The sequence below is a fragment of the Oryx dammah genome, unplaced genomic scaffold (genome assembly GCF_014754425.2).
Source record: "Oryx dammah isolate SB20612 unplaced genomic scaffold, SCBI_Odam_1.1 HiC_scaffold_10, whole genome shotgun sequence".
Lineage (NCBI taxonomy): Eukaryota > Metazoa > Chordata > Mammalia > Artiodactyla > Bovidae > Oryx > Oryx dammah.
The window spans coordinates 80,633,708-80,658,720 of record NW_024070194.1 but is presented as its reverse complement, the minus strand read 5'-3'; the positions used below and the strand labels follow the sequence as shown (position 1 = coordinate 80,658,720).

At 44.2% G+C, this 25,013-nt stretch overlaps 1 protein-coding gene across 7 annotated transcripts in view; it reads left to right on the top strand.

Annotated features, from left to right (window-relative positions):
* Positions 1 to 25,013, top strand: part of PLCB4 (phospholipase C beta 4) — a 478,191-nt gene that overhangs the window by 69,573 nt on the left and 383,605 nt on the right. For all 7 annotated transcript variants that reach the window (XM_040248315.1, XM_040248318.1, XM_040248317.1 and 4 more), the window contains exon 2: positions 10,561 to 10,672. The gene's annotated coding sequence lies outside the window, so the exon portion shown is untranslated. The remainder of the gene's footprint in view (positions 1 to 10,560; positions 10,673 to 25,013) is intronic.

Here is a 25,013-nt window from a genome sequence, read left to right as displayed (position 1 = left end):
CCAGATTGGTCCGTAGGCTATACTTGGCCAACTTCTAGTGTAGAGTGAAAAAAAAAATTACAAAATTTGACTTTTTTTTTCAGAGTTAAATACCATTGTGATATAAATGAAGGCAAATAAACCAAGTATTCTTTTACCAAATACTCATCTGACACGTGACAGATAGTGAATGAGAAAATAGTCAAGTCTGCTCTGAGCCCTTCTCTCACTTGCTGAGGTGGGGCCTCAAGTGCTGGAGAGTTAAAGGGGTTTCTGGTGTTATGAGCAGGTCACAAACTCCCTCAGCAGTTCCCTAGGGAGAAGTGGCCACAGAATTACTATAAGCTTCTGCTTCATGTGGCAACCTGTACTTACATGCACCATCTTTTTATATGGACTTGTTTTGCAGTGTTAGTTGACAAAGTATCATCTTTGTAATTGACAATTTTTTATACACCTTACAGTGAATTCTTAAAAGTATATTAGTTATGAAGTTTTGTATTACTTGGGAGAGTGTAAAATAGAAAGGTTGAAGGTTGCCCAGAAAATATGTTACCTTAAACCTTTCCAAATAGAGGCTTTATAGTGTTAAGGCTGTCCCACTAATTTATATCCAGGGAAGCTCTCCTAACGCCTCTGATACTCTTGATTTGGTCCACTTACCAGGTGTGTCTCCTGATGGCAAGGCTGCTTTCGGATCATTGAGAACACTGTGATCCACTTTTGCTGCCTTCTGGAGTAATTGCTCAGTTTAAAATTATACAATAAAACAATAGGACACCTATTGTGATACCTGTGAAATTGTTATTTTCCACCATAAGTGCAAAATACAATATATAATTCATAAAACTAAAGAACTTCTAAGGAACATGTGATTAAGGATTATGCTATCTGATTTTATATGCTTGGTATATGATGTAGTGAAAGTGTGTGTGGTAAGAAGTAAAAATCAATTTATTGTGTTTTTAAAATTTTTGAACCACTTGTCCCATATTTCATTTAGTTCATCTGAAGTGGAGGGTAAAACTGTTTCATTTTTTCTATTGTCTAATTTGGCAGTTTAGGGAAAGAAGGATATTCTTATTAGATAACAGGTGTCAAAATACACACACATACAAACATTCACACAGATGCCCACAAGAGTGTATGAACTTTTCTTTTTGTTTTTGAAGAAGTTCTTCATATAAAAGTGAGAATCTATACATCGGTGTAAAGAAGAACACTGAAGTATGTGTATTTTCACTACCCAGCCATAACCACTGTTAATGATTTTGGGAATACTTTTCAGTATCTTGTGTCTCTCTCTGTAAATATATAGAAATACTTATATTTGTTTCTTAGGTCATATTTGTTACTTATCCACCCTATGCCTGACACAATAGGAGACATTGTGGACACAGAGGTGAAGAGAACAATCCCCTCCTTTCCTGAAGTTTACTTTGTTCTGGTTGGGGGAGCCAGGTCAGAACCAACAGGTCGCTATATATCTGGTTGTGCTGGGTACTTGAATAAAATTAAGAACAGGAAGAGAGAGAAAGAGGCTCTAGGGTACGTGTGTGTAAGGGTCAGAGTAAAGGTCATACTGCCCAAGCACTTCTGTAACCTGTATTTTTAAACTTTAAAAATAGAGCATGAATATATACTGTGTCAGCACACATGCTTGTGGACTTCCCTAGTGGCTCAGACAGTAAAGAATGAGGGCAGTGAGCGGCGATGAGGGAGACCTTGGTTCGCCCCTCGGTAGAGAAGATTCCTGGGAGAGGGGTATGGCTGCCCAGTACCCTGGAGAATTCCACGGACAGAGGAGCCTGGAGGGCTGCAGTCCACGAGGTCGCAGAGTCGGATGCGACTGAGTGACTGACACTTTCCCCTTTTCACTTCAAACATATTGTAAATAAGTATTATTCTGAATGGCATACTCTATTGATATGAATGAATGAGGTTTTTGTAACTAGTTATCCAATATCACAAAACAAGACTTGCATTTAAAAAAAATTGCTTCTGTGAGCAAGGCTATAAGGAATATTATTCCCCAAAGATAGGCTATTTTACACACTCTTAGAACTCTTAGGATAAATTCCCAACAGTAGAATTATTGGGTCTTTTGTTAGGAGTTTGGTTATGTGCCCTGTGTGATTAAAAATATTACACAGCTCTTTCATAATTCAATTTGTTTTCCTTTCCTTTTCATTCTTCCCTCTTCATTTTCAAAGTTTCAGATCTAAGCAAAAATAAATAGTATTCCCCCAATTTAAAGAGCTTTGTATTGTGATAACATGCTACTTTAATGATGAATTTTTTGTTTCTGAAATCAGATTCTTATTGTAAGTGAGAGGCTTAGGGCACTTGTAATTGCATCACTGCACAAGTCTACAAAGTGCTGTTTATTTCTTACAAAGTTGGTATGAAGCAAAGGAAAAAGACATTAAGCACAACACACCAGCAGCTTTGAAAATGCAGGAGGGTCAGAGCAAGTTTCAACATGTCATTTCATTTGCTTTTTGTTAAGGTCTGAAGAAAGTCTAAGAATATGGAACTGCATTACAAAAGAAGCATTCAGTCTTCAGAGAAAATCATTTTTTTTCAACAAGCCTTGGGACTAGAGTTCTTTTGTTTTTGTTTCTGAATCCCAGCATAATAAAATGAAACTCGTTACCGCAGAGGAAACTTCCTGACTGGCTGTCGCCCTCGCCGGTCTCTCTCAGGTGGCCGTCCGTGTGCCGCTCCTGCTGACGGTGCCGGCGCCCACCTGCACAGCAGCTGCTCTGTGCCAAGTGCTGCGCTCGCTCAGCTTCCCCCTGGCACAGGGATTCTTTTCTGTTCTCTCTGTCTCTCTTTTTTTTTGTATTAATTTTATTGGTGTATATTTTGTTAGTTTCAGGTGTATAGCGTAGTGATTGTTACATATATGTATATTCATTCTTTTTCAGATTCTTTTCCCATACAGGTTATTAAAGAATGATTGAGCTATACAGTAGGTGCTTTTGGTTATCTATTTTATATATGGTAGTATGTGTGTGCTGAGAAGGTAATGGCAACCCACTCCAGTATTCTTGCCTGGAGAATCCCAGGGACGGGGGAGCCTGGTTGCACAGAGTCGGACACGACTGAAGCGACTTAGCAGCAGCAGTATGTGTGTGTGTTAATCCCAAGCTCCTAATTAACCCCTCTCCCCTATGTTTCCCCTATGGTAACCATACATTTGTTTTCAAAATCTGTGAGTTTGTTTCTGTTTTGTAAATAAGCTCATTTATATCGTTTTAAAAAAATCAGATTCTCCATATGAGTGATATCGTGATATTTGTCAGAGGGATTATTTTCCATAAGACAAAGTAGACATTTTAACACCAAGGTACTAGAAGGTTAGTAGCTCTAAATAACCCATTTCAGAAACTGTAGGCTGGCGTAGAAGGGCTGTGTTGGAGCGGCACTTCTCAGACTCTGTGCTTGAAGTCACCTGTATTTTAACCTGAATGCTAAAATGCATTTTTTAATTCAGCAAGTGCAGGCTGGAGCCTGAGACTGCATTTCTAACAAGCTCCCAGGGAATGCTGATGCTTCTGACCCATTCTTCACACCTTCAGTAGCAAGGTGTTTAAAGACGCTGGCTCCGAGTCTGCTGTTAGCCTGTGGGGACAGTGTGGTCCAGCGGGCCAGCAGCCCAGCTCTGCCGGCCACACTAGCTGCCAGCGGCTGGGGCTGGGGCTGTCCCCCCTCCTGACATGTTCTTCCTGTACTTCTTTTCTATGCTGCCATCCCCAGAGTCAGCCCTGCAGTGAGATTATAGATGATCTAGATTTTCTGCTGCTTTTCTTGTATCTTCTAAGTTTTCCTCAGAGATCACGTGTGCCTGTGCTTAGTCGCTCAGTTGTGTCTGACTCTCTGTGACCCCATGGGCTGTAGCCCTCCAGGCTCCTCTGTCCATGGGATTCTCTAGGCAAGAATACTGGAGTGGGTCGCCATGCCCTCCTCCAGGGCATCTTCCCAACCCAGGGATCGAGCCCAGGTCTCCCGCATTGCAGGTGGTTTCTTTATCATCTGAGCCCATCAGCGATCATACATTAATTCTATACTTAGAAAAAAAGTGAATAAGTTCATTTTTTAAGTAGACATCCCCTTCCCCAAATCTCTTGATGGTTGTCCTTAGGTAGCTTTTGCTTCATCTGGTCTCTTTGAAGATCTTTGAGGGTAGGTCTTTGAGGGGATTTTTAGAGTAAACACTTTAGGTTTGCCTTTTAAAAACATTTGTGGTAAAAGAGTTACCCTTTAACCATTTTAAATGTACAGTTCAGTGGCATTAATTATATTCCCACTGTTGTGCAAGCATCCCCATCATTCACCTCCAGAACTTTTTGGTTTTGCAAAACTAAAACTGTACCCATTAAACTAGTTTCTAATGTCTCCGTCCTGTCAGTCCCCTGGCCACAACTGTTCTGTTTTCTGTCTGTGAAATGGACTACTCTAGGTGCCTCATACAAATGGAATCGTATTATATTTGTTCTTTTGTGACTGGCTTATTTTACTTAGCATGATATCCTCAAGGTTCACCCATGCTGAAGCATTTGATAGGCTTTCCCTCTTTTTTAAGGCTGAATATTATTCCATTCTGTGTGTGGACTGCATCTTATCTGTCTGTTCATCCATGGACAGACACTTGGCTGGCTGTTGGGAATGTGCGCTGTGAACACAGATGAGCAGATAGCTCTTTGAGTCCTGCTTTAGCGCTGACCTTTTTAGTTTTTTTTGCCCACCTTCCAGCGCCTGCATCAGTCTTCGCACCTGAGTGAGAGCTTTCTCTGGCCATGTGCTCTGCCCATGTATGGGCTGTAAAGTCAGTGCCCCCCACCCTCCCACTGAAAGTAGGGGTCTGTATGCACGTGCCCTCACTCCCTTGCCTCTCGGGTGGAAAACTGCAGAGATACGTCCACACCGTCTCCTAGCGTTCCTTGGTGGTGTTGGACCCCAGGTGTCCGCCTTGCTGACTTGTTGATGTTCTGTCCTGCACTGGCCTCCTTCCTTGGCCCAGTTCCCCACTCACCTACTCTTGCTTCCTGGGACTGCTTCCCCAGGAAATTGTTATTGTTTAGTGGCTAAGTCATGTCTGACTTTTTGGACTGTAGCCTGCCAGGCTTCTCTGTCTGTGTAATTCTCCAGGCAATAGTACTGGAGTGGGTTGCCATTTTCTCCTCTAGGGGATCTTCCTGACTCAGGGATCGAACCCACATCTCCTGCATTGCAGGCAGATTCTTGATCATGGAGCCACCACAGAAGACCCCCAGTAAATAATTCTCGTCAAATCCTCAATGTAGGGTGTGCCTTAGAGGAAACCCAAATTAAAGGCCACTGAGGAGACACCCTGTGTACACCTTGTGACGCTCTGTTGCTGGAGGCAACGCTGAGATTCGGGAATTTGAGGTGGATTCTGAGCTGTGTGCAGCTAGTTTCTCACCCCATCCGGCCTGATGTTCAAGAAGAAAATTAAACCTGTTCACACCACATTTGAACCTTGTTGCTGTAACATGTTAAACACAAAATATATCTCCAAAGCTCTCTGTTAGCCTCCTTACAATCTCTACAAGCTATTCTGTTAATTACCATACATAGAGGTAGATCCAAAGAAAGAAAACCAGTTCTTCATGCAAGTAGATCTCTTGTCGGTTGAGGGAGTTGGTTTCTATATACAGATGCTTGTTTGTTGCTTCTGTTCCCATGTTTAGCCTCTGGGGCTCTTCTTGGTTGTATCTAGTTTAGTGTTTTTGGCTCATTTGGACATTCTCTGTGTATTGTATTTTTAATATAAAATTATGTATTTAGCAACAAGCTTGGAAACAGATTAAGTTTCTGGTACTAGAATGCTGCTCAAAATGACAAAGTCCAGCCAGGAGTGTGAGTCCCTCCAAGCTCTGCTTCTTCATTGGGGATTCCAGCGTTTAGTGAGCTGTGAGCTTGCATTGATCCTTGGGCCTTATTAATGTTGGACCGCATTAGAGCATTTATAGGCCAATCTTATTTAGGCAGCTACCTTAAAACTACAGAGAGTGAGACCAATACTTGGGATTGCAGAGGGAAACCGCACCTTTTTGAAGATAGCAGCTACCTAGCCCCCACCTCAAATCGACAATTAATCGTTAAGCGTCTGTGTGGCAGTCCCGTGGATTTGGTGGGAGGAAGACGCACACATACTTCAGAACATCTGCTCGAATCCTTTTTTTTTGAGCTTAAAAGATAAATTAACTTGAATTGACGTGTTGTCTAGCCAGTTTCTAGCACACAAATAACTTTCAAAGTAGAAAGTAGTTTCAGCTACTGAAAGTAGATGGTATTGTCACTGCAAGTGTTTCCCCTTAAAGTCATTGAAGGAGTCTCACAGCAGATATATTCTGCTTGGGTTGTTTTCCCAGGAAACCCATGAGCAGTTTTTGCACATGCTCCCTAGGTCAGGAGCAAACTGATCTGATCTTACATGTTGGAGATTTGACATCTTCTTTGATGACTTGACACAGTGACAGCTATTTGGAAAGAAATCTTTTTCTTAGTGAAATAAATTCAGGTTGTGGTCATGTCAGCAAGAAATTAACATAAAGCCCTAGTAAAGCAAACTAGTTTCTCTGTGTTAACACAGAACGTTATATTCATTATGCCCATCAAAATATGGGAGGGCTAATTGAGACTGAAAAAATAAAGTCAGCTCCTCTCTGAGTTTCCTGGCAAGGCAGCTCACCCACTCTAAGCCTCTTGTCTTTCCTTCACTGTGGGCCTCTGGGCCGGCACAGAACAGCATCCTGTAAAATTACATTAAATTAGAGAACACTTGGGTGGTATTAATAGCATGTTTTGACATTTTTTCATGGCTCAAAGAGCAATAACTGATTATCTACTATAAACTGTGCGCTGGAAATTCCGAGGAATGAGCAATTCTTTCTGTCTATATTAATCTTTCTGTCCATCTGTTGACCAATCATTTGATGTATCAAGCAATCAACTAAATGATCTATGGATTCTCTTTCCTTTCTGCCTGTCAGCCCTCCCACCTATTCTGACCTCTCTTCTTCCGAATTAAGATCTAAACAGGACTTCCTTGGTGGTGCAGTGGTTAAGACTTTGCCTTACAATGCAGGGGTTGTGGGTTTGATCCTTAGTGATCCTGGCAAGGAACTAAGATCCCACATACATTACTGCCAAAAAAAACAAAAAACATAAAATAGAGACAATATTGTAACAAATTCAATAAAAACTAAAAATGGTCCACATCCCGCCCACCCAAAAAAAAAAAAAAAAAAAAATCTAAGCAAAGCTAGAATCAGAGCGTCTCCTGGTAGTTGAGCTCTGAATACCTTGGTGGCCCAGAACTTCTGCGTCTCTTGAAGAAAGGGCTGAGTCCAGTTGGCAGTTTCTGGCACCCGTAGCTCCTGGATCAGAGTGCCTCTGTTTCGGTCCTGGCTTTATCCCTTTATGTCTTTGTGACCTTGGGCAGAGTATTTATTTATTTATTTTTTTCATTTGTAATTCTATAATCACATTACATTTATTTTTATTTTTTATTTTTTATTATTATTTATTTTTTATTTTACTTTACAATTCTGTATTGGTTTTGCCATACATTGACATGAATCCACCATGGGTGTACATGCACTCCCAAATATGGACCCCCCTCCCACCCCCCTCCCCACAACATCTCTCTGGGTCATCCCCGTGTACCAGCCCCAAGCATGCTGTATCCTGCATCGGACATAGACTGGCGATTCGATTCTTACATGATTCTCTGTGCCTCAGTTTCCTCATCTGTGAAATTAGGGTCATCATTTTACATACCAGCTGTTTGGAAGCTCAGATGAGGTGATCTCTATAAATTGCTTAGAACAGTGTGTGGTGCATATTAAGTGACCAGTATTCACCTGGTTATCATTGCTACCCTGATCTCTATTATTTGTGGACCATAGATGCTTAACCTGCCAGTTAGCTATGCCAGTTTTCTTCTTCTATCTGTCTTCACAAGGCTCATTCACAGTCTAGTACTGAGACAAGCATGATTACCTTGTGAAAACAGAAGATGAAATGTAACTGGGTTTCGGAGGATGAGAAGGGGTTTGCCAGGGAGAGGATGCAGGGGCCATCATAGGCAGAACTGTGTTAGAATGCAGGAGAGAGCTCAGCACGCTTGGTGTACGGCAGTCTGTTGTGGCTGGCAGTGAGGATGCTTGTGGGATGATGAAGGTGATGAATGGAGATGAAATCCTGCATCAGTATACAGACGGACACTTAGCGCCTCCCGAGACCCTGGCTCTTCAGCACAGTGACTCCCCGCTGTGGGGGACTAGGCACCTGCGATGCCCCAGAAGTGGGCTCTGAGTCTCGGACAGGCTGTGAGGGACTCATGGATGCATTGTGAAACCCTCACCATTTTCTCCTCAGGATGCTTGCTTCTCCTTTTCTTAATATTGGTGTTATTTAACCTTAGGACTCACTTATCCATTGGCCAAGCTTTGGGGGATAAGGTGCCCCAGTTTTTATGCTTCTGATTAAATAGCTAAGCAGCTCATCCTAGCACAGAGAGCTCCATGGTGGGTATTGTGAGGCTTCAGGCCTGGGGTTGCTTCTAACCAATAGTGGGACCTTAAAAGCCACTTTCCTTCTCTAGGTCATGTTTCTTTAACTATGAGATAAGAGAAGTAGTTTGGGGATTCTTAGGCACCCCTTTGGCAGTTTGGTGAAGCTTCTAGGAACCCCTTCAAGTTTTTAAATGCCTCAAATAAAATACACAGACTACAAAAGAAACTGTTTCACTGAAAGGAAGATATAAAAAATAGTAAATAAATTTGGGGTATGATGTACATCTTATTTATGCATTAAGTGGCTTCATAGCTACTATAAGTTCAAATTATTGATGAGCACAAATGACATTTTGCAACATCTGCAGTAAAAATACCTGGAATTTACATTGAAAACCAACCAACAGGTGCTGTTAATACCAGTGTGGTTTGTGATTTATATTTGTGATTAGAGGAAATGTCACACTTCAGTTAGAGGCGAGTGAAAGTAATTATGTAATTATTTTTCCCATCCAAATTTATGGAACCTTTGGACCTTTGCACCTTTGGACCATGTATTGGTGGTCCATGGAACTCAGGTTACCAATCCTTGGATTTTTAGGATGTTCTTTTGCTGATTCTTTGACTATCAAATGATGTGATAGTCTTCTTAATACTCAATTTCCAAATAAGTGAACAATGTTAAAATTTCCATTTAATTTGTAAAGCTCCTGTCATCTGTTATGTGAAGAACGCAGGTGCTTGGGGAGGTACATCTGCGGTATTGACTGCACTGGTGTCTGGCTCAGCATTGCTCATGGCAGTTGCTCAAGGCGCTCAGTAATGGCAGCTGGGGAGGTGTAGGCCACGCAGCTGCTCTCATGCACTTAGTGACTCCTGAGTCATTGCTGCCAGGGATAGGGTCCCGTGTGCCTTCGGTCACACTGATCAGCTGATCAGTATATTAATATAACATTGTTAAAGAAAACCTCTTACTTAATATGTGTTGTTGATTCAGGACCCTGAACTCACGGCTCACAGCACTACAACTCATGCCTGAGTGAAGCTCGTCTAACGCACCAGCATCCCTAGGCTCAGGGACGCTAGGCAGCATGTCAGCACAACGCTCAAGGGCCGTTTTAAGCAGTGAGGTCACCAGTGAGAAGCACAAAACTGTGAAATGACAGCAATAAATAGACTGGGAGGAATGCTTGTTTATGGTACGAGAGCCGAATCAAGAAGGCAGAGCAGAGCCTTGTTTGACCTTAACTGGAACCATGTGCATTAGGGGCTCAGACCTTTTGCCTCTCTGCACATGTCCACCAAGAACCACTGAAGGGCTCCCTGTATATTTTTGTTTGGTTGTTTTTTGTCTCTGAGTAGCGTGCAGAGTCTTAACTCCTTGACCAGGGATCGCACCCCTGCCTCTGCAGTGGAAGTGTGGAGTCCTAACCACTGGACCTTCAGGGACTTCCCACACTGCCTGTGTTATTTTTGCAGTTACACGTGAATGTTAGTGAGTAGGTGCCTTTGCAGTCCTGGGGATTGACCGTTCACGCCAGTATTTCTTTCTGGACCTGAGGTCTAGTTGTGACGCTGCCACTCTGTGTGTCTGATCTTGATTTAGTTATTTTATGACTCTGGATCTCTGTTTTCTTCCCCATAAAGCAAAGATGTGGGGATAGATCAGTCGCGGAAGATTTTTTTTTTTAAATAGCTGAAGTAACTTCATTCATGTAAAAGCTCAGATCGTTGGCTTCCTGCCTCCCCCACAGCTCTTCTCTTCCACCAGTTTTATCAAGAACATACAGAGAACTATTAGGCTAGATTTTCCCTTTTATTCATTTGACAAATATTTTATTCATTTGACAAATATTTATTGAGCTTGACAATATTCTGGATGCTGTTTTTATACCAAATTCACTAAAAAATGATTAGAACCATTTGTAAATGGCCTGCAAATCACTTTTATTTGTAATTAAATAGGTTTTCATCTTCTAACCTCTCACTATCAAATGGTCCAAATAATCTTTCAAATTCACTGTTTTTTCAGATTCATCAGATTCACTGAGGAGCACTATTCAGGCTTCACTCACCCTGGTCTGGGAATCCTTCATCTCTGAGATTAGAACCAAAAACACCCTCCTTGGTGGTCACATCTGAAGGTAGGTCATTTGGAAAGCAGGGCCGCCACCCACAAGCTAAACCCGTTTAAGGTGACACCCAGTATTTTCCTGGTCATCCCTCATTTAGGGGGTTGTGCTTAACTTCTCTACTGGAAGGTTTTCATGATGGGGATGCCTTTTCCTTCTGGTGGATTCATTTCAAAATCTATGTGTTCAAAAGCAGCAAAATAATGTAGGAGTATGTATTAACAATCTTGAAGTCCCCTTCTGCTAGTTTTAAAGAACATTATAATTTTTACACATGGCAGTTGACGTGTGATTTTTCTTAGTCTTCTGTACATGAAAACTAAAAGCACAATTTGTTAATATTATAACTAGTTCTTCAAAGGAGAGTTATTTCTCTAAGAGGAAAGAAGGGCATTGCCAGTAGATTTGGATCAGTTGATTTTCATCTAGGGAATGTATTTTAATCAAGAGATCTTCAGATTTATCAGAAGAACAGTGTTAATCTTTAGTGAGGGAATCTTTCATCATTGGCATTTCTGTCCTTTAGAGGAAAAAAAAAAAATAGGATTTTTCTCTGAAATGCCTTTTAAATTATGAAATGATGAGTTGAATTATTCCTATTTTTGTACTAAGAACTGGCTTAAGGAAGACATGGAGATGTGTGGTAGCTTCAGTTTTAATTTGATATGGATTATTTCATGTTGACAATCGTAGGTTTTAATAAATCTGTTGATGTTCAGATAGTCGGGCAAAAGGACATGGTCTGCAAGGGAACCTATTCCAGCCGATACCTTGGTGGCTCCGGTGAGCTCTGTTTCTCATCACGCAGGCTCTGTACATTCCCCTCCTCACTGGCTCTAGACTTGACCACGCAGCTTGCTTTGGTCAACAGGACATTAGCAGGATATAAGCAGTGGCTTGGTGAACACTGGGACATTAGGCCTTGTCCTCTTGGAATGTTCCTTGGTGCTGTAGAAAAGCTTACACTGGATTCTTAAATGATTGGCTATGTGGCAAGAAACCCTGAAGGATGAGGCCATCTTGAATATTCCAGCCCCAGTCCACCTTCTAACTGAACGTCGCCTATGGAGTGACCTCACCTACACCATGTTGAATAAAACTGCTCAGCTGAGCCCAACCAATCCAGTGAACTGTAAGAAACAATCAATTATTGTTGTCTTAAGTCACTGAGTTTTGCCGTGGCTAGTTACATTGCAGTTGATAACAGAAATTATGCCCTACTTAAAAAATTTGTCCAAAGGGATATTATTCTGTGAATGTTCATAGAAGACATTGTTCATTTCATAATGCTATGATGTTGTAATGCCACTGGAAGTACAGTGAGCAAGAGTAGGCATGTGTACGTGTGTGTGAACTAATGTGGGATCCTTTCTTCCACCATTGCAACTGAGTGTTATACATGTGATAAGGATATACCTGAAAAAGATACCTTAGAAAGTAATCACTCTCTTATTCATTCATGTTATGGAAGGTACTGAGAAGTATAAAGCAAAGAGCCATCACCTAGAGTCCCACCACCCAGAGGCCAACTTTGGGAAGTTTTCATTTTGTAACAATTGTTAACATAGTAAAAAGCTTTCCTTGATATTTCTTTGAAATTCTAGTATATACATTATATCCATTGAGAGTGTAGACACTCTAATATCCTTATACAAGTGGTTTTAAACACTTGCTTAGATCTAAATTAGTATTTATAACTTGGCTTAAACTTATAATTGCTATAAAATAAGTTAATATCTAACTTTTTAGTAAATGCCACTGTATAAATTTACTTTCTTCCTTCCTCTTCCTTCTTGACCTTGAAACTCAGCTGAAATATCATAGAAAGCATGATTTCCTCCTTCATGTTGGAGGAAACTGGAAGGAAACTATCTTTGAGATAGTCTGCCCCAAGGATACAAAATTAGAGCTTTCCTCTGGGTTTGCATCCTCCCCCTTCTGTTTCCAGCACCCACAATATTCTGAGTTCTTTGTGCTTAAGAGAAAAACTAGGAAGACCCCTTCATGATCCAAATAGTCCTTCTAAGAGGCTTATTGTACTCTCAGGTGTTGCATTTCATTACAGATGGTGCATTTGTTATGAAGCAAAAGAGCGTTTGAATGCCTTCTTACCATCTTCTTCCCTCTGTGCTCTTCTCTGATCCTTTCCACCCTCCTTCCAAGCTTTTTGTTTGCTTGTCGTGTTTCCAAATATTAGTAAGTTGAGGTCTTGTTCACCTGTCAGAAGTCTTGCCCATGACCTATGGTTGGGATGATTTTTTCCATTAGTTTAAATATGAGAGTTAGAAACATTCATTCATGGCACTGCGTGCCTGGCAGTGCATGTTTTTCCCCCTTAATAATCAGTTTATGGAAGTTTGAGGTCTGGTGGCTTCTGCCACTGAGTAGGTAAGTCCTGCTTTAGGATGGAATAGAATCATTTTGAACTGCAAAAGTTTAGATCATTATATTGTTTCATTTCAAGATATTAAGGTAGGAACGGGTTGTTGAAATGATATAGATAGTGCAACCCTACCATTCCTTTTTTTTTTTTCTGTTTAACAAAACCGAAGGTGAGGGCCATTCTTTAGTTCAACACTTGATCGCTGTTTATGGGATGCCCTAGGTTTGCCTCTCTCGGAGCTGCTGTTGGGTGTGGGAAGTGAGGAAGTGAAATGATTAGCTCAGTGACACAGATGGAGTTTCAGCAGCATCAGAACTTCAAAACAGGCCTCCATTTCTTGAAGGTGTTACTTTATAACAAATATCCAGTCTTGATTTTTTTTTAAAATTGGTATTTCCTGTAATGGAGTACGATGACAGACAGTCCATAGATGTTTGTACAAGATTTATGAGTTTAGAATAATTGACTATATGTTGTCAAAGCTAGAAAATTTGACTTATATATGTATAACTGAATCACTTAGCTGTATGTCAGAAATTAACACAACATTGTAAGTCAACTACACCTCAATAAAATAAATTTTAAAAATTATTTTCTTTATGGTAATATAAAGGTGTTTTTTGCTTTTTCTGAATTCAGTTCAGTTCAGTTCAGTAGCTCAGTCGTGTCCGACTCTTTGCGACCCCATGAATTGCAGCACAAGCAGGCCTCGCTGTCCATCACCATCTCCCAGTTCACTCAAACTCACGTCCATCGAGTCAGTGATGCCATCCAGCCATCTCATCCTTTGTCATCCCCTTCTCCTCCTGCCCCCAATCCCTCGCAGCATCAGAGTCTTTTCCAATGAGTCAACTCTTCGCATGAGGTGGCCAAAGTACTGGAGTTTCAGCTTCAGCATCATTCCTTCCAAAGAACACCCAGGGCTGATCTCCTTCAGAATGGACTGGTTGGATCTCCTTGCAGTCCAAGGGACTCTCAAGAGTCTTTACCAACACCACAGTTCAAAAGCATCAATTCTTCAGCGCTCAGCTTTCTTCACAGTCCAACTCTCACATCCATACATGACCACTGGAAAAACCATAGCCTTGACTAGACGGACCTTTGTTGGCAAAGTAATGTCTCTGCTTTTGAATATGCTATCTAGGTTGGTCATAACTTTTCTGAATTACCAGTGTTTAAAAAATCAAACTTAAAGAGTGGAATTTTGTGTCAGTCCCCTGCTGGGTTGCATGACTTATGTCCCTTTTACTGCTGAAAGTTTTTAGCAAACTTCAAAGCTGGATAAGAAACTTAAATGTCTTCTTATTGGAGTTCATTGGACAGATGAAGAAATCACGGCCTGGGGAAGTTACTTGTTGACGTTCGTAGAGCAAGTTCAGTGCCAAGAGACTTAGACGTTCCCTTGTTTGACTTGAAGTACAGTACATTTTCCCTTGGGTGTGGAATCATTGCTCGCAGAGCAGGTACCACACGCACGCGCACACACACGCACAGCCTCACTCACACGTCCACACTCCCACATGTTCTTCATGGTGAATCCATTTTCAGAGGCGTGGGTTGTGCACTGAATTCTCCCAAAGCTACTCTGAGATGACGATGGGGTGCACCTGCCTGTCCGGCGGTCCCGGGAGGCGCAAGTTGGGGGCACATGAGACACGGAGGAGGTGGGCAATAGCGGGCGGGGCAGGCAGAGCCCACCGGGGCAGCGTGGTCTGCTGCCGCGGAGCACTGTCTTTGCAGAAAGAAAGAAAGTGCAAGTTGAGTCGCTCAGTCGTGTCCGATCTTTTGCAAACTCATGGACGGTAGCCTACCAGGCTCCACAGTCCATGGGATTTTCCAGGCAAGAATACTGGAGTGGGCTGCCATTTCCTTCTCCAGGGTATCTTCCCAACCCAGGGATTGAACCGGGGTCTCCTGCATTTCAGACAGACGCTTTACCGTCTGAGCCACCAGGGAAGCCGTCTTTGTCTTTGCAGAGGGTGTAGCATAAGTTCCCAGCGGCCCCCTGCAGGGGTGGCAAGCGGGACGGTCTGTGTCCCTGTCCTTCCTGAAGGTCTTCCTCTTAGGGACGTGATGGAAGGCCCAGGGGCAGAGCCTCCGGCCCTAGAGGCAGGCCTCGTGGGTGCGTGTGGGAGCTGAGCGCCTGGAGAAGGGGGAGCGGGGTGCCTGTGGAGGGGCCATGTCTGCAGGCCCCGGGGGGGACTGGGCTGTGAGCGCAGGTCTACACACAGTGTGGCTTTGATAGGAGCCGGGTCTCCGCTCTTCTCTGTTCTTCCGTCTGTGCCCCTGGGGGCGTGGAGGAGGAGGACGGCGCTGGGCAGTAGGTGCCCCTGCGACTCCGGCGGCACCGGGCAGTCTCTGTTCCCCTCAATGCCAGCCCCCCTCCACCTGCTCCTGCCTGCAGACGGAGCGTTAGATGCTGTGTTGCTGGACTTCCTTGCCCTCTGGTGTCCGGATGGATCCAAGCATGAGGAGGCTGTAGAGGCTATGGGGGAGCCCCGTGAAGTCAGTCTCTGGCCCCTGGGTCTCTTCTTGCCATCAGGCTGGTGGTTTTCTCCGTCGCCCTCTTGGAATCCCCAGTGTGCTGGGCTGCCCCTCCCGCAGCTGCAGCTCTTTCTTGGGTCCCCGTGGCTCTGTCCGCTTGGCTGCTGGCCGTCGTGTTCCCTGATTGCTTCCCCTGGCCCCACCACACCCGGTAAATAATCCCTTACTGTTGAGGGTTGGACGCGACTGAGCGACTTCACTTTCACTTTTCACTTTAATGCATTGGAGAAGGAAATGGCAACCCACTCCAGTGTTCTTGCTTGGAGAATCCCAGGGACAGGGGAGCCTGGTGGGCTGCTATCTCTGGGGTCGCACAGAATTGGACACGACTGAAGCGACTTAGCAGCAGCAGCAGCATGTCCTCAGTGTCTCCTGAGTGTGTTCCATCTGTTTCCTGCTGGGCTTGGCTGAAACACTGGTTTGAAGAGTTTGCTCTCCAGACAGAATTGAATAAGATGAAACAGCTAGAGATGGTCTGAAGATATAAGATAATGAAGTGTAAATTGTACTTAGCCCTAAGGACACTCAGCATGTGGGATATGTTAACAAAAGAAGGGGTGCTTATGAAAGAAGACAGTTTTGGAGGGCTGTTTTAGGTTGTAATTGATGAACTTTTTTTTTTTTTTCTGGTCTACTCTATGGGTAGCTTGGGGGCAGGAGGAGAAGGGGACGACAGAGGATGAGATGGCTGGATGGCATCACTGACTCGATGGATGTGAGTCTGAGTGAACTCCGCCAGTTGGTGATGGACAGGGAGGCCTGGCGTGCTGCGATTCATGGGGTCGCAAAGAGTCAGACACGACTGAGCGACTAAACTGAAATGAGCTGATGGGTAGCTCTGTTTCAGTTGTGACTTGAAAATTAGAAGTTCTGCCTTATTATGATCATGTATGCAGTTAATTATAATGTATTCGACCCTGTAAGGTGGAATAATAGATAATTCAGAGAAATAGAAGAGTGAAGTGGATCTACCTATCTGGAAATGTCAGAGATTTCTCTCATGTATTTTAATTTTAGATAAGTAAGTCAATTCCTCCTAATTTCTTATATTTCTCATCCCTCTAATGGGTTATAATCCAGTTTTTGGAAGATTTTTTAAAAAGCTGATGTGAAAGGCATTTCAAGCTGCTTAGAATAAAGTAATGTAGCAACAGAAAGCACTGATTTTGTACTTATTTACAGAGGCCCCCTGTGAGTCAGGCATTTAGCTAAGCACCATGGAGTCAGTAATGAATAGTTTTTGATCACTGCTTTCAAGGAAACCACAACATAGTTTGGAAAATAGACTTCAAACAAATAATTATAATAAATATTTTAAGTATTATAAGTGTCTACAGGGTATTATGTATGTCTAAATGAGGGTGTAGTTAAGCTTGTGAGTGTCAGACATTTCTTCATGGAACAAGTGACATTGAGTTGGGTCTTGAAGGATAATCGTTTCCCAGGGAAAGAAAGGGGGGATGGTATGAAAGAAGGTATGGAATTTCCTGGTAGGTTGGAGAATCAGTGCGGCATATGATTATTTGGCCAAAATGCTGGCTGCCTCTGAAGGAGTGCCTGTGCTTGAGGCCAAGGGAGAGAATAGCAATCTGATTCATAAAACTTATCACTTAAGATAATGCAGAAGGCACACACACTTTAAACATTAGCAATGAAGACAAAACAGAAATGTCTTTAAGAACCTTTGGACATTGAAATATTGCTAGATCTCATGGAGCATGTGTTCTAAATACTGAGCAATGCATATTTCTAATTCATGAGCATCTCAAAGGAAGGGAAGCAACCCATTGGTACCTTCTATCAGTATGTCACTTTGCCCAGATTTCTGTGCATTTACACCAGATTTATCACCATATAATTACTTTCTATCAGTTTAGAATTATGTAAAGTAAGGAAATATGGTGGACTGCCTTTTCAGTTGCTAAGGATTATGTTAGCATCCATATTTCCTTATCACCTGTTTGGAAGAACATATCTGACATCCTTACTATAAGAGACAGTTGAGCCTTCTTCCTTCTAATTATTCTAGTCCCTAAAACTTCAGGATCAGTAAGCTTGATGTCCTAAGGTAGGGACTTGGTGACAACTGTTTTATCTACATCAGACTTTCAGACACAGTGAATTTCCAAGTGCTGCTTACTACACGGGACACTGTTAACAAGAATTCTGCAGAGGTGTGAACAAAATGGTATAACACATGGGTATTAGAGCAAAAGCCTTTGTGAACAGAAAGCTTTTAATCTGCTCATAGTCAAGGTCATTTTATTGTCAGGAAATTGAAGTTCATGAATTGTAGACACAGGAACAAAGTCTGATCAAGTGTCATAGAACTAGAGAGGAGAAGCCCAGAATTAAGTGTAAACTCCCCTATCCTGCAGGGACTGCATCTCTGCTTTATTCTTTCCTTATTCTGTTTGGTACCTTGTTCTATTTCTGCTTTAGTTATCTCTTGCTTTGCAACAAATTACCTCAAAACTTATTGGCTTAAAACAACCACCACCATTTAATATCCCTCAGAAGTCTGTAGGCCAACTGGGCTCAGCTGGGGGTGGTTCTTCTGCTCCAAATGGTGTTGCTGGGGCTGTGGTTCTCTGCAGGCTATCTGCTGGGGCTGTGATTCTCTGCAGGTTCAGACGAGTCAGGGACCCTGGCTGACACTCCCACATGGCAGGCGGTTGGTGCTGGCTGTGGACTGGGAGTCCTGCTGGGATGCCAGTGGACCCCTTGGATCTCTCATGTATGTCTTGTCCCTGTGGCTTGGGCTTCTCTCAGCCTGGGGGCTTGATTACAAGAGTGGGCATCACAAATATGCAAAAGCAAAAGTTACCAGGTGCTTGAAGGCCAGGGTTCAGAAATCCTGGATGACCATCCCCACAGCATTTTGTTGGTTAAAGCATTCCCATGCCTGGAAAGGGGAAATAGACTTGGGAAAAGTGACAATTTACAGGTTTGTTTTTTTTTCTTTCTTTTTTGTACATGACTTAATATGGCACCCCACTCCAGCACTCTTGCCTGGAAAATCCCATGGATGGAGGAGCCTGGTAGGCTGCAGTCCATGGGGTTGCTAAGAGTCTGACACGACTGAGCAACTTCACTTTCACTTTTCACTTTCACGCATTGGAGAAGGAAATGGCAACCCACTCCAGTGTTCTTGCCTGGAGAATCCCAGGGACGGGGGAGCCTGGTGGGCTGCTGTCTATGGGGTCGCACAGAGTTGGACACAACTGATGCGACTTAGCAGCAGCAGCAGCAACAATATGACCAACATGTCCCTTAGGCCCCAGTCTTCACGCAAACAGTTTAGTTCAGTGTTCATCACTAGTTGGATGTAGCCTCTGTGTCTGCCTTGTGTCTTCCCTTGTGGCTTTTGGGTCTTCCCTCCAAAAATCACTGCAGATGGTGACTGCAGCCATGAAATTAAAAGACGCTTACTCCTTGGAAGGAAAGTTATGACCAACCTTGATAGCATATTGAAAAGCAGAGACATTACTTTGTCAACAAAGGTCCGTCTAGTCAAGGCTATGGTTTTTCCAGTGGTCATGTATGGATGTGAGTTGGACTGTGAAGAAAGCTGAGTGCCGAATAATTGATGCTTTTGAACTGTGGTGTTGGGGAATACTCTTGGACTGCAAGGAGTCCCTTGGACTGCAAGGAGATCCAACCAGTCCATTCTGAAGGAGATCAGCCCTGGGATTTCTTTGGAGAGAATGATGCTGAAGCTGAAACTCCAGTACTTTGGCCACCTCATGCGAAGAGTTGACTCATTGGAAAAGACCCTGATGCTGGGAGGGATCGGGGGCAGGAGGAGAAGGGGATGACAGAGGATGAGATGGCTGGATGGCAGCACCGACTTGATGGCCGTGAGTCTGAGTGAACTCCGGTAGTTGATGATGGACAGGGAGGCCTGGCGTGCTGCAGTTCATGGGGTCTCAAAGAGTCAGACACGACTGAGCGACTGAAATGAACTTGTGGCTCAGCTGGTAAAGAATCCGCCTGCAATGCAGGAGACCTGGGTTCTATCCCTGGTTGGGAAGATCCTCTGGAGCAGGGAGGCTACCTACTGCAGTATTCTGGCCTGGAGAATACCATGGACTGTATAGTTCATGGGGTCGCAAAGAGTCGGACACAACTGAGTGACTTTGACTTCACTTCACTTTACTTCTGTGTCTGCGGCCTCTGTGTCAGCGTCAAATGCTCCCAAGTTCAGATGCTTCCAAGAGACACTCGTTGGCTGCTGGTTGTCCACTCACCAGTGGGTTGAGATGCCCAAGTCTTGTGTTGCTGAGGATTCTGTTTGAGGGGCCAGGGTAGGGGGATTATGTCATGAGAAGTGTGGGAGGTGTAGGCAGTGGCAACTGAGCATTAGTGGGATTTGGAGGAACTCACAGATCCTATCCATTCTGCTGAGGCTAGAGAGTTCTTTCCTTTCTGCATCCCAGAAAAGCTCTGCTTGATCTGCCTTCTGCTCTCCGGAGTCATCCTCGCCTTGCTTTGCTTTGTTTTTTGTTACTCCTGTGCACCACTCTCCCTCCTGCCCTGTGTCCTTCCATGACCACGGACAGGAGGCCTCTCCTCTCTTCCCACCTGTCAAGGCTAAGTCACCTTCTGACTTACCCTTCAGACCTCAGCCAAGTGTCACTTCCACAGGGGAGCATGGAATCTTTTGGACCGCATCTCATCCCTGTTCCATCTGTGTTTCCTTCATCACACTGATCAGAGTTTGTCATCTGGGGCCTGTGTGGCTGCTTGATCACCATCTGCCTCGCACGGTGGGCTTTAGAGGTGAAGGCCCGTGTTTGCATTCCTCAAGGCGAGTGGCTGCGTGGGACTCTGATGTGGTGCTGTTGGTTATTTGTGGTTTGAGTGATTTGAAAGTTAGAAGCAGTTGCCTTGCAAAGGTAAGGAGTAAGTGGAGAGGATCTTTGTCTTGAGGAGAGAATTTAAGAGCAACCTGCTTTGGGTACTACAGGGACGTCCTTTCTCAGGAAGCCCCCGCCGCACCATGGTGTTGAGGAGTCACTGAAGTCCTGTCATTAAGAACATAGTGCTGGACCTCCCTGGTGGTCCAGTGGTTAAGAATGTGCCTGCCAATGCAGGGGAAACGGGTTCGATCCCTGGTCTGGGAAGATTGCACATGGGAGGCAACTAAGCCTGTGTGCCAAACTCCTGAACCTTGCATACCCTAGAGCCCGTGCTCACAACGAGAGCCCTGTGCCCTGCAGTGAAGAGCAGCGGCTGCTGTCTGCAACCAGAAAGCCCGTGCCCAGCGAAGAGCCCGCACCACCGAGAAGAGAGTGACAACAACAGCAGCAAAGAAGAGACTGGTAGAGGCTGTGTGGTAGTTTCTGGAATGTAGCAGGAACTCCTGCCTAAAAATAGACAATAAGTGCCTAATTAAAAGCCAGCTTCTTTTTTCTTTTTTGCTTCCAGCCCCCTGTGGCCCCAGTTCCATACACAGAGGTCTCAGTGGGCAAACTTGGTGCCTGTGGGGCCAGGACGGCTTATCCCATTCCTGCTGACTCTGCCATGAGGCCAGGGTCTTGTTTGACTGTAAGTCAAAGATCAGTTAGATTACAGCTTGGGATGAGATTTGCCTGTGGGCATAATCTTGAGAAAACCACAGCTGTAACTTTTTGTCCAATTCTGTCGCACACCATCTAAAAACAAAGTGAATGTGGAAGAATCAAAATGGCAGAAGAGAAATAGAAAGAGTAAGAAATAACTGAGATTCTGTTTTACTCAAAGATTCTGTATACTATGAATTGTAGGGTTTTTCAGTTTCACACTTTCAGAGATTAAGATGGAGGGTAATATTGTTTCAGTTAATTTATTTCACTGAAATAACTTAGTTCAGTAAATACGTATTGAATATTTGTGTGTTAGTGGAGGGTGTAAGAACAAATACAAGTTGGTCCATGACCTTGAAGTTTACACCTACCACGGAAACATGGTATGTGTCCATGCCGCTATATCCTCATAAGGAAGCGGTCTATAAAGAGGGCTGGATAGGACTTGATTAGGGGCTGCGGTAGCTGTGAATGTCTTTATAGGGCGAGCATGGCGATCTGGTTTCCACGGTTGAGTAGATTTAGGACAGTTTGCACAGAAGGGAGGGCACTATAGACTGGGAAAGTGCCGTGTGTGAAAATTAAGGACGAGAGAAGGAGCAGGAAGGCCCTGTCACTCTCCAAGGGCAGTGAGTGCCTGTGCGTAGGGACGAGAAGTTAGAGAACAGAGGGCTGTGGAGGGACCCCAGCTTTTGGGTAAGACCCTCGAAGGCCAAGTTAAGTGAGTGATGGTCGCTCAGTCATGTCTGACCCTCTGCAATCCTATGGACTATAGCCCGAGAGGCTCCTCTGTGCATGGGACTCTCCAGATCAGATACTGGAGTGGGTTGCCATTCCCTTCTCCAGGGGATCTTTCCCATCCAGCGACTGAACCCGGGTCTCCTGCATTGCTGGCAGATTCTTTACCATCTGAGCCACCAGGAAATCCTAGGAGGCCAGGTTACAGGCACTGAATACTTGCGAGCAGGGGAAGTCACATAAAAAAATCAGTGCTTTCAGAACATTATTTTCATGATAGTTGTCAAGGGGTTTTGATGAGGGAGAGTCTGAAGCCAACGAGACTGCCTGGAAGGCTGTGGTATTGGCATCACAGCGGTGGGGTGGTATGGAGGGGCTGGAGAAACGGAGAAGGGAAGCGAACAAAACAGGGCTCACCTCCGACACTGCTGGTAGGAATGTAAATTGGTGCAGCCACTATGGAGAACAGTATGGAGGTTCCTTAAAAATCTAAAAATGGAGCTACCATATAATCCTGCAGTCCCACTCCTGGACATATATCCAGAAAAGAGGAAACTCTAATTCAAGAAGATACATGCACCCTGATGCTCACAGCAGCACTGTTTGTTCACAACAGCCAAGACATGGAAGCCAGCTAAATGCCCATCAACAGATGAATGGATAAAGAAGATGTGGGACATATAAATGGTTAATATGTATAACGTATATGCATTACACACACACACACACACACACACACACACACACATATAACAGAATATTGCTCAGCCATCAAACAGTGACATGTCATTTGCAGCAGTATTGATGGACTAGATTATCGTACTAAGTGAAGGAAGTCAGAAAGATAAAGACAAATATCATGTGATATCACTCCTATGTGAAATCTGAAATAATAATACAAATCAAATTTACAAAATAGAAACAGATTCAGGCATAGAAAATACGTGGTTACCAAAGGGGAAGGGGGGTTGAGGGATAAATTAGAAGTTTGGGATTAGCAAATACACACTGCTGTGTATAAAACAGGTAAACAACAAGGACCTACTGCACAGCACAGGGAGCTGCAGTCAACATCTTGTGATAACCTGCAATGGAAAAGAATCTAAAGATACACACACACACACACACACACGTCTGTATAACTGAACCACTCTGCAGTATACCTGAAGCATTGTAAATCAAGTATACTTCAGTAAAAGTAAAAAAATACAATACTGCACTCTTACAGAAGAATAGAGTTCAAAGGAAGAACTGGTAGTTCCACGTCTGGATTCCCAGTGGAGAAGACAAGGAAGAAGCAAAGGGATGCTGGGCCTGAGTGAATGGAAACTTAGTTCCACAGTCTCCAGGACCAAGGTTGGGGATGGATGCTCAGGTGGCAGGTGGCATGGACCAGAGAAATGAGGTGTCTGACAGCAGTGGCAGGTAACTGGGTGTAGTTGAAAGATAAAGGCTGAAGATATAAATTAGCACATCAGCAGAACCTGAGGACTGAATAAACCCTCAAAATGCAAACGTAGATTTGTACCAAATATTTAAATAGGTAAATAAATAACTTGTATAGTGAAACCTTCAAATACGGACATCTAGTCGACCCGTGAGTTGGTGTAGAAGGCACCCCCAGTGTCCCAGTGTGTGTCGCCTCCTCCCTCTGGTCCGCTCCCGGGCCCTCAGCCTGGGATCGGCGTCCCCCTCAGCCTGGGGTCGGCACTGGCCGTTTGGCCTGGCTCGCCTGTGTCCTCAGCCGATAGTAGCCTCAGTCCACACGGCAGCCCAGGTGAGCCTTTCTGTCGGGTCCGCGGCTCTGCTCCTGGCCTGCAGGCGCTTCCGGCTGCACGCGGAGCAGGAGCCCGAAGGCTTTCGGGGCGTGGGCCGCCGGGTGCCTCTCCTGGGGCTGCTTCCCGCGCTCACGCCGTGACGTCCCCTTGCAGCTGCGGCTCCCCACATTCGTGGGCATGCTGACCCCGCGGCCTCCGTGTGTTTCCCCTTGGCTCGGAACGCTTTTCTCCTCGGTGTCTGTAGGACTTGTTCCCTTGCCTCCTCCAGGCCTTCGCTAGCTGGGCCTTACTTGCCCTCCTGTTGAACGTGGTCGCCCCTGCACTTCCGGTCCAGGCTGCTGGCCTCCTTCAGCCCCGCGCCCCGTCCCGTGCTGTTTGCTGTTTGCTTACTTGTGTGCTGTCAGTCCGCAGAGCGGTGTTCAGGGGAGCAGGGATTTCTTCCTGTATCACTCTCCGTGAGATCCTCAGTGCCTACACAGCGAAGGGACTCAGTAATCACTTGTTAGGCAAATGAACAAAATTATGATAGAAGCTGCTTTTTCCGGAGGAATTGTGACATCTTTGAAATCAGCTGTCAGTAATTTTTATCTTCATATCAGTGCTCCGTAAATGTTGAATAAGTGGATAGAACCTAAAATGTAAAAATGCTATCTCACTTTATCTAGTTCCAGAAATTGCCATTGCAAAATGGAACCTTTAAATGGTGGTGCATAGGTGGGGTGTGGAGGAATAGTTTCGCTTCATTTAGCTGACCTTCCACTTGGGCTTCAGAATTCACATAGCAGTTTGGCAATTCTTTCGTTATTACTGTGATTATTAATTGGATGCTATTTTAATATTTGGCCCCTAAACTCTCAGCTGATGTTTTAGGAGATTATACTATACAGGGTGCAGAAATTGCTGGGGCTGACTGCATCTGTTCATGGCCAAGTAAGGAATAGCATTGGCAAGGAACACACGGTGAATTCAGTTGTGCCTCTGGGAGTCACAGTGGAGATGGGTCATGGTCTCTGGGAAACAGCTGCCTGGGCTTCCTTCCGCCGAAGGGATCTTGATTTGGTTACCTGATGGGTGCTTTATATAAATAAAATAAACAACCTTGAGAGACTGGTGTTGGGGGGGCTGTTAAAAAGAGAAAGGAAGAACCATGTGCAGAAATTGCTCTTTATTTGGGAGCATTGACTTGAGAGATCCCTCCAAAGTTTGCTTTTGTTTTATTTGGTATCACTTTCATCTGTTCCCAGGAGATGCCGTTGTCTTTGGAAGGAATGCATGCAGGAAAATAGGCTGTAGGAGGCAGAAATGAATTCTTGAAAGTTTAACAAGCTTCTGAAGGACTGAGC